The 10,531-nt window shown below is 39.1% G+C and overlaps 1 long non-coding RNA gene across 1 annotated transcript; it reads left to right on the forward strand.

Moving 5' to 3' along the window:
- The first annotated feature begins 4,465 nt into the window (after positions 1-4,465).
- LOC144388906 (uncharacterized) lies at positions 4,466-7,778 on the forward strand. Its single transcript, XR_013453163.1, has 3 exons — positions 4,466-4,604; positions 4,675-4,758; positions 4,832-7,778. It is a non-coding gene; the product is annotated as an uncharacterized LOC144388906 (long non-coding RNA).
- The last annotated feature ends 2,753 nt before the right edge of the window (positions 7,779-10,531 follow it).

The following is a 10,531-nucleotide window of genomic DNA, read 5'->3' on the forward strand; positions in this document are numbered from 1 at the left end:
TGATAGCTAAATAATACCATGTTTTTCATCAGTCAAATTTAAGTACTTCTTTATCAGTTGACAGGGATTTTTCAAACATATACGTAACCAAGACCAAACAGTATCTTGACATTGAATTTCTAAATTGAACATTTAACGTTGAAATATCCTATTCTTATTTACCTAAAGGCTTGTCAAGCGTGTCTATTGTGCAATTTCTTTTTACTTACAGGCTGACACATTTACCCGTACCAATGATTCCGCAACACGCTAATATCAATAGATTTAAAATTCTATGTATGAGGCCAACATTTTGAGGTTATCCAAGAGACATGCTTAACGTTTAATGGGGTTAGAAAAAGAAATGCATCAAATGATGTCAAGTTTCAAAAGGTTTTTTTTTTTTTTTCAGGGGAATGCAATGAGTCAAAGGTATTGACTGGTTACTGGGAGCGTGGAGAAGACCTAGGGGGCCACTTCTAATCCACGCTGACCTATCCTTATCACGCAGCACCAAGGTCAAGAGTCTAATGAGGATGGGACGCCATTAGAGCAATTAGATGGAGCTGGCTTGTTTCTGGGGCAGGCAGAACCATGGGAGAGAGAAGGCAGCCGGAAGAGCAGGACGACGACTACAGTGAGAGACTGGCTGATGATCTGCCCGGCAGCTCTTTCTCCCTTTGTCCGTCCGTCAGTGTGTCTCTCGCTTTCTCTCGCTCTCTCTCCTCAAACAAAAAACAGAGGGCGCTCAAAGCAGAAGCACCGTGTTGCAACAGTGACACTTGGTGGCAAAGATGCTTCCTGACAGAAATATGGCTGCAGGCCTTCTTACATGAACAGAGCAGTGGTTAGCTGAGGAGGAATTACAGCTCGGTGGAATGTATCACACTTACAGCTATAGAAATATCAGATGATTTACTTTCAGTACCACAAACTCGCTCATGTATGTGAACATATCAAAACAAGCAATTGTGTCCAGATAACTAAAAATATAATATATGACAGGAGAGGTTTTTTTTCAACAAAAAGGATTTCAAATGTAATCAATAATAAATATAAAGGTCAGTTATAGAGCAAATAGGCCACTTGTTCCAGCCTGTCAAATATGAGTATTTCCTGCTCTATGTTTTCTGTTACTCAAAGTTGTGTATGTTTTTGGTGTTTTGCACTGTTGGTAAAAGAAAATTGGAAGATGTCTTGCGTGCTCCTGAAACAAATTGTGGGCCTTTGTAAATATTGTTGTTTTTTTTGGACTAAATTATTTCAGCAAAATATGAATTCCAAATGAAAACAATAATGAAATACAGCTTTACACAACTCTTAAAACCTTTAAAAAAATGCATAGCAAAAGGTACAACATTTTGATGTATTGACAGAACAGCTAATGACTATTACTCCAGAATATTTATTCATAAATCTGACCAAGTTATTAATATATGTATCGGTTACTCTCTACTTTAACTATTGTCATTTTTATTTCAAATAATCCCATTAAAACCATCACGACCGAGCGGTTTTGTTTGCATCAGTCCAGTCAGATGGAAGCACTTTTTCCTGCTAAAGCTAATTACCATTGCAGAAAATAGTCCTGGGGGGCAGGAAAATACATTTGCAATCTTGAACCGGCTAGAACACAGTAATTTTCATCCCTTGGTGGTAAATTTCTGATGGCACCATGTGGAGGAAGTCCAATCCTCTGAGCACTTTGATAGAAAACTGGATTACTGATATAGTGCATGAAATCACTGACAAGACTTTCCTTTTTGAGGTGGCTCGGCTTTACAAAGGCAGTTTCATGTGCTTGTGTTAAAGCTTTCTCAATTTTGTCCCTTATATATCTTTTATATATTCACAAATTGTAGTACTAGCACTTTAGTACTTATAATGCCTCATTCATGAGAGAAAAAAATGTATATTTTATAAATAAATCTAATGAATAATATTGCTGTGTATTAGTCTCCTCCATTCATGTTTTTTCCAGTTAACTAACTTGGGTTCACTGGTTCTACCTACTGATGTTTTATTAACAAACCAATGAGATTATTTACGACTCACGAACAGCTCTGAAATGACCTCCCCCCATTTTATACCCAAAGATGGTTGCATATCCTGTCTAAAGCTGCAACTAATGACATTATCGGGTGTCTGTTTAGTTATATGATTTACTCTCAGAAATGTTAAAGAATTGATCATTACAATGAACCCGAGCCTAAGGTGACATCTTCAGTCCAGAAACTAAATTGATTACACTGAAAACAAATCACTCTCTACAAATTGCTGTACAACATTTGGCATTTTTAGTCATGCTGCTAGCATGACTAAAAATGATGAACTAAAACGGGTTTATCCGTCAGGCTCAGGTTCCGCCATGTTAGCATGCAGGGATTAGCATTTAGCTCTTTGCTGCACAGCTAGGTGCATGATCACAATCATCGCTTCTGGGGTTGCCATAGACTCTTAAAATGTGTTTCTAACAAAATGATTTGTAATAAAAAAGTTCTCTTAACTTTCTTTCGATTGATTATTGAAGCAATTGGCTCACCACACATGTTGTGCCGGGCTGTGAGACTTAAGTCCATAAACGTCTGTGACAGGAATGAGGGTTTTTGTTGTAAGGGTGCAGTATCATTTCGAGGGACACATATTTCTGAACTGAAGTTGGTGAGAGTTAAGAAAAGCATGTGCCGGAGGGATGAACCAGGCTCACTCAGGTTACTGGGGGAGAAAACGATGTTCGCAGTCTGCTATTATGGACAATGTCCTCCACCCTCTCGATGACAAAATGTCAATGCAATGGAGCACTTTCAGTCGGTGGCTCTTTCCACTGAGGCGTGCCAAAGAAGCACTTCTGGAGTCCGTCTGACTGCCCTCCACTACAATGCCCCCTCCCTTGACAGTATGAGCCCAAGCCCTTCGTCTCCCTTTATCTACTTGCCTGCAGTCTGTCATTTACTTATTTCTCTAGTGGGCCGCAATGTTATTTCATCTCCTCACTCACAAACACAAAGCTTCTCTAACCCCCCCCCAACACAAGCTCTGGCCCCGTCTGTTGGACTTAGTGCTGTTCTTGTTTGTCCCTAAATTATTATTGAGGGTTTTTTTTATGCTGGCCCCCTTGTGATTCACTCACATAATCATTCATTTGTTCACTCATCCACACACGCACACGTGATTAGTCCTTCTGCCCCTCAGTGCCCATTAGGAGGCACATGGTACATGTACACACTGAACCTGCATCGCTTACTCCCTGCCTCTCATCTGTGACACTGTGTCCTTGTTTTCATCTCCTCTGTAGTGTCTGTGAAGCTCTTTGACACAGATGGGTTTTTTTCTGAATAATTGATTTTAGAAATAAACTTTATTTGACCTGATCAGTCCCACCTTTTATCCTTTCCTCATCCAATCATTGTAGGCAGCTGGGAGGTTGTTAAGAGCTGTCGTGTCAGACAAGACAACAAACTCTGTCTCTCTTCAGTCACAGCTGGCGAGGAGGAGCTCATAACAACTGCAACTGTGCATATAAGAAATGTACAAATGTCAGTGAGTGACAATACTAAGAGTCCCAAGCCATTTGGCACAGTGGTACTGAGATAAATGATTAGGAAAACAGTGGTTACATGCTGATGTTTATGTTGATCTTCTTTAAGTCTGACTTTAGGTTGTTAGCATGCTAATACAAATGAATAAATAGCAATTTAGTGCCGCTGCTGATGGAAACATTAGTTTTGCATGTATTTGGTCATGAAATTACTAAGACTGAACCAAGGTGTTGTGGCTAATAAGGATCACCGGCAAAAGCAACTTTTTTTTTTTAAATGTAAGGTTATAGAGTATTCATCACAACTATTTCAGTGCATCTAGAATCTATTAATGTTAAATAGTAGTTAAGCAGTAAATATCACAGAACTGGATTTTTCATCATTTCTACCAGCCTGTTGCCTGTCAAATCAGTCACCACCAGTTTCACACAGATATATGCAGCTGATCTGCATTAGCAATTTATATTTAGTAGCAACATATACTGCCAACGCATGAAGTGTGGGGGTAAAGACAGTCTTCAACACTATGAGCTTGGTTAATGTTCTACATATAGACAGTATTGACATGTGTATTAATTAACTATGACAGCGATCAGTAAAAGGTTTTAATAATGTTATCAGCCCAGGGATCAAGGAATTGACTCAACGTAATAACTTAAAGAACTTAAATAAGGTTAAAGCTGACACATAACACTAATCTTGATAAAACAGTTCAAGGTTTGGGGTCTGTTGTAATTACTTTTAAAGTTGATATCAAACCTTCTTCCCCTTCAAACATAACATTGCAATTATTGGTCTATAGGTAGCTGTTATTTTTGTACATACCTCCACACAGGTGGAAAATCAATGCGGTCACATGTGTGACCGCATTGATTTGGAGAGGCGGGGACATTACTTAAGCCTGTGGTGTGTGGACTCGTTCTGTTGTCTTCTCCTGCTGGGTGTCTGTGAGATGTGTCCGGGAGGCGTGCGTTATGTTTTGGCCGCTGCCCGAGGTCATCATTCTGCTGCGGTGTGCGACCCTGTCTTGGTCATGGATGTCCCCGTGTGGGTGGATGTATGCCTGGACTGCCGTTCGGTGTCTCGGTACGATGCATGCCTCCCTCTTTCGACACATTTGGGTGTTATTAAAATCTGACAGTCTTAATTGTTATAGTGTGGGCCGCTGTCTGTGAGTGTGTGTGTGCGTGTGAGGTGGGTGCCATCGCCGGGGTCCGTGGGCGGCCTGTCCTGTAATTCGGTAAGTCGCTGTGTTTGCCTGTTTGCTGTACATTCATTGCGGTTGTGTTCTAACTGTGTGTTTCACAACACAGCTGGACCGGGCTGCAGCCTTGGACATGCTATTGTGGGGCTATCCTGGTGCCACGACTAATAAAGGGCCAATATTCCCCGGCGCGTTCTCCCTCCCCCACTGAAGCTGTTCTTGATACCGGCTGAAACCGTTCTGGATTCTGGTAAAACTTCTGATTACACAAGCAATCTGGAAACTGGTACAAAAATGACTCTATATTGTATTAACTGTTGTACATATTGCATGTGGGTCTTTTCTTTTTGTTATTTTGTTTGAATTTGTTTGCATCTTCCTTATTATCCATGCTGGTTTATTGATTTGAATTGTTTGTTTATTTTCTTTTATATCACTCATCTACTCACTTCTTAACAAAGAACATATTGTCATTTTAAAAAGAATATTTAACTAAATAAAACTGTATATTTTTATAATTAGCTTATGGTCTCTGACCCCTGATTTTGGTGAACGGCTCTGTGTGCCTTAACAAGACTGTTCTTTGGCCTATCCCAAGTGGTGTTGTTGGACATTGTTATTTCCCTTGAGTGTCATAGGCCACTTGTATTGCCACACGTGGTCGTCCATAGAAACGGTCTCCTCAGTAGACCTGTTGTCAGCTTTTTTTTTATCCCAATGATTTGAAAAAACCTTCTAAAACATTTGCATGTGTAAAAATCTACATCGTGGGTGGTGCCAGATGTTACCAGGGGCAACCATCACTGAGGCTAGACAGCCCGATAACGTCGATGGTGTGTGACGACTGAAAAGAGAAAAATGTTCCACGTTAACTATTCTTCCACCTGAGACTGTGGTGGCGAGTGAAGAGAGTAAGGGTGGGATTCTTTTGTTCCCGGAGGCAGACTGAAGTCTTATGGGAAGAGTCCCAGCTCCCAGGAAGGGTGTGCAGGTTCAGGGACAAGACGTTGAACAATTCGGTCCAGTGAAGAAATTAGAATCAATGACTGTCTGTCAAAGTGCTCGATAAATATGAATTGTGCAGCCAGCTGTCTACAGGCAGCCGAACAGGCCGCGCTGTATCCTGTTGGCCTTCGCCTTACTCAGTCCTGGCCCTGCATGTTTTGGCAGCAATGCAGCCTTCGTCCCACAATGTTACACATCCCAAACCCGTAGCAACATAGAGTGGGTGTGTGATAAAGCTTGCCAGCACAGCAATGAAGCAAGCTGGCACCAAACACTTGTGCTCTCTTCTCGTTCCCTTTCTCCAACCTTGAACCAGTTTGGGTCCCAAATGAACAGCAATGTTTTGAGATCCGAATAGCATAAATAAATTAATGTATTGAGTTCTAATAGTATCCTATTCTGATTTTAAGCTTGTTTTAGTCACGAGGCAAGACCTTAAGGGAATTCCAGCAAATTAGGACTGTACTTTCATCATTGCAGTTTAAACTTTGCTCAGTTGTCATGGTGATGGATCTGTTAACAACCGAGAGTATTGGCTCATTGCAGATATATTGGTAGCGGCATATTTCAGCCTACAAATGACAAGTTTTGAATGTCACCATTCATTTGTTTCATTTGTTTCACGACCTATCAGTATCGACAAGTTACATTTTGATTCTAATTGTAAATCATATTGGCCCATATTTCACTATAAGATTTGTCAACCGTCAATCATTATTATTGCCGTAATAACTAAATGTAAACCTGTAGCTACATAAAGAGTTACCTTATATTGATGCTGGTAATAGGCAAAAAAAGTATTGTTATCCTCCTGTTTTCCCCAATTCAAACCTTCTTTTCAGTCACTCCCGTCTTGTGTTCGGTAATTTATCAAAATGTACCTTCCCACTGTCCTTGGTGTCCCAGACTAAATTAAAGAATGAGTCAATGTGATATTTGCAGCAATTCTATCAAAGGGTTAATATCAAATAGATATTAGTGTGAATGTAAACCAAAAGTGACCTTAAACACAGACATTCTGTCTGCTTAAATGGCCATTATGGCCTCTGACTGCTGCTTAAAACCACACAGCCTTCTCCAACTGAATTCACTTGTGCAAAAACTTGTGATTAAGAACCAGATTGCATGTCTTCTGCATGAGCAAAGGAGAGGGGCCTCTCCAAGTTGGAAGCTGAAAGCAGCTTAAATATTTTATAAAGATTGACCTTTGGTGTGTTGCCATGAAAGAATCAGCTTGATCTTCTGGTTGCACATCTATTTACGGTGGTCAGGACCTTATAAACCTTTTGTAGTTTTACTTTTTCCTTTATATATATGAAAAAAGTATGGCACATAGATGTGCAGTACTCTTTTTAGTAATCTGCATTCATGTGATTGTTTTTGCTTTTCTACTAAAATATATACTCTTGCCAATTCCATTTTCTTTTTGCTGGTTTTCTTGTGCCATTGCACATTGTTGTGCAGTCAACAATTTTCTTTTTATTTGTGCTAACACCCTGGCAGAGAAAATATCTATAATTTAATTTCCCTTAAAGTGAAAAACAAAAAAGGAGACAGTACAAATTGGTAATGAATATTTTTCAAAGGGAATATCACTACAGCTATAAATCTGTGAACTTCAGCCTCTCCCTTTCTTAGGAAATTATCCACATAAATGGGCTCAGTCATTATCTGCCGGTTGTGACTCATCACTTTGCCAATGACGGAGCGCAGTGAAAGGATTTCCCTTTCACAGCGGAGTGCTCAGAAGATGAGTTAGAGAGGAAGGAATACCATCCACATTTTCAGATTGACGTTCATACAATTTTTCGAGCGCATAATGGGCTCTGAATGAGTTTTTGGTATAAGAAGATTGCTAGGGACACATTATTTATTCAAGGGAAAACTTTCAAAGCAAAATTATATATTTGTATAAATTAATTTATATGTACAGCATATGTATGTGTATATCAGGAATCAGGAACATTTTTCCCCAGCTTCACTTGCTGCTTCCTATCGGATAAGAAGTCTGGGATCCACTTGCACGCGGAGTCGTATTTACATATATCTGTTTGTGTGTGTGTATATATATATATATATATATATATATATATATATATATTATAGATGTATGTATGCCTGTTATGACATTTATATTACATTATAGTAGAGCATATTTATATTTGCAAAAGGCTGTGTTTGCATGTAATGAAGCATATCAGTTTTGAGACAGGTGTCTAATAAGGCACATGATTAATTTAATATGAGGTTAGCCTTGATGCAATAATCACTTCACGCTGACTTTACAACCCATAAAGACCCTATTAAAGAGATGCTTTGCATAGATGAGGATGTATGTCATAACTGCAAAAAATTCTGAATCCAATTATGATGAAAGAAATTAGTTTTGTCTTAACAACTTAATTAGTGGAACGTCTTGCTGGATCCTGTGTACCCTCCTAAATTTCTTCTGTGGGCACTTAGTAGACTGTGTGATTAGATCAAAATAAGGCAACATTCAATTACATTTGAATTACAGAGGATTCAGGCTTTATCACCTCCAACAAAGATGACTGGAAACAGAAGTTTGTGGAGCTGTGTACATGTTTATTGAGTTTAACGAATAATACCACTGTAACAACCTAGGATATTTCCTCCATTTCCATAGCAATGCTTTTACCAGGATGAATCTGTCAGATGATCACACAGGCTGTACATGAACCCCTAGGTTAACAAAATTGTTCCTCTTTCACAAACTGTAAAGCTTTGTAAAACGGAGGGGAGCTGCAGATCTAGATTATAATTCTGTGGAGGCTCGTTAGTACAAGCGACACCTCTCACATTGTCGTTTTTCATTCATGAGACAGAAGCAATATGGAAAAATGAATCCATGAAATATATCTAGTTAGTATTCGGTAGAAGCCTCGTTCAGCATCTAACTTGTGTGCAGTCTTTGAAGTTAAATCCGTTATGATCAAATTCTGAGGTTTCAGACATTTAAATCTGAAACTCTTTTCTGTCTCACTTAATCTTAATGAACATAAAGCTACCTGTCATTAATCCTCTTTTTCTTCCCTAACTTAAATCAATAATTCCTTTTCCGCAGCACAGTTAGTAATTATTCCCCAGTCCCACAGAGCCTTCAGGCATGACCATTCATCAAAGAGTCTGATCAATGCATGAACCAATTCTTTTGCTTTCAGAAAAGAAGTTGCCACTTTTTTGTGGATCATGTTTTACATTTCATTTGGTTGAATCAATTAATCTTCTGAGGGCCAAATAATGAATGCTTTAGCACAATCACCTAAGAATATGTGAACTCTTGCAGAACAGTTTTTTTTTGTTTAAAACTCTCAAGGTCATGAAATGTGTTTGGAAGGGGTTCGAATTGCTTTGCTTCCTATTGTTGCAATTAGAATTATTTCGGCAATAAATGGTCTATATTCATGTCTTTTCACTTCATTGCTTCCTCATAGACTAACCATTAATGACATTTCTGAAGAAGGATGAATAATATATGTTATTACTGATGAAACTTATCCAAGAGAAGTGAAACTTGGAGGAATGGACAGGCTAAAGCCTGGTAATGCCATAGTAGCCTGGGCACAAGAGATAGGGAATGGACTGAAGGAGAGAAGGGACCACTGGGTATTTATCAAGAGTAAGGTCCATGAAATTGGCTCTTAACCTCACAGTTAGGAGGTTTAATTAGAAATCATGCTTTTGCTACAGGACGGAGGGGGAGTTGTCTAAACTGGGTGATGAATGACTTGTGGGACAGGAGGCGTTGGGGGGCACGGGAGGGGAAACGTGTTGGGGAGAGTGAAATGTAGGTGACAGCTCTGGTCACGGCAGGAGGTGCGACAACGGGTAGAAGCGAGCAGGAGATTGCAACTGAAGTGCAAAACCACACACCAAGGGCTGAAAGGGCTGTTATCAACAGGGGGTGGAGGGCAGTAGAGCAGACGGGTCCAGGATCAGCAGAACGAACGGGGTGACAGCAGACTGAACTCACTTATAACACATATGTCATCGAACAAGGATTCAAAGTTCTTTGATCTATATTTAACTTTAGGTTACAGTATGTTCACTTGATACTCGATAGTATAAGATACCCGGTGTAACACAAATAGTGCTGCAATTTGAACTGCAATATTCCTTTAACCAAAAGATTAAGGTCGGTTAATATGATCTGGGATTATTTTACCAATCATTTGATCACATTACTGTGGATTGAAAGTTTGACAATGACAGGTGTCAGGTGTTTTTTTCTTTACATTGAAATTCTATTTGTAGATACATATCAGAATAACGTGTTCATATTAAGTACCTTAAAAAAAAAACAACTCTCTTTTTTTTTCAACACGCGCTGCCCGTCTGCTAATGGCAAACTAAACTATGGCTACTTTCTAATGTGAGTTTTTTGTGGCGCACTATACTATGCCTTTTTTATGGCATTTATTACCCAGGTTTTTTCATGTGACATACTGTGTAATGGATTCTTTATGACTAGTTTTATATTCTGTTTAATAGCTCTTATGATTTTTCTACTATTTTCTACTGATATTTATTTCATGACATATATAACATATGACTTTTCATTAACTTTTACAATATACTAAACAATGTATCTATGGTATCTTAATTCAAAGTACTTTAAATCCCTATTTTATGAATTCTTTGGACATACCTGTGACCGTTTTCAACATACGACCGTACACAGCAGAGTGAAGACATCCAATGCCAATGGCCTCAATAAGCACATCAGGAATGCTGGGATGGAAGTGTTAGAACACAGCCACACTGGAGCCACATCAGAGCCCTT

Source organism: Gasterosteus aculeatus, chromosome 1 (genome assembly GCF_964276395.1).
Source record: "Gasterosteus aculeatus chromosome 1, fGasAcu3.hap1.1, whole genome shotgun sequence".
In the NCBI taxonomy this organism is placed as follows: Eukaryota; Metazoa; Chordata; class Actinopteri; order Perciformes; family Gasterosteidae; genus Gasterosteus; species Gasterosteus aculeatus.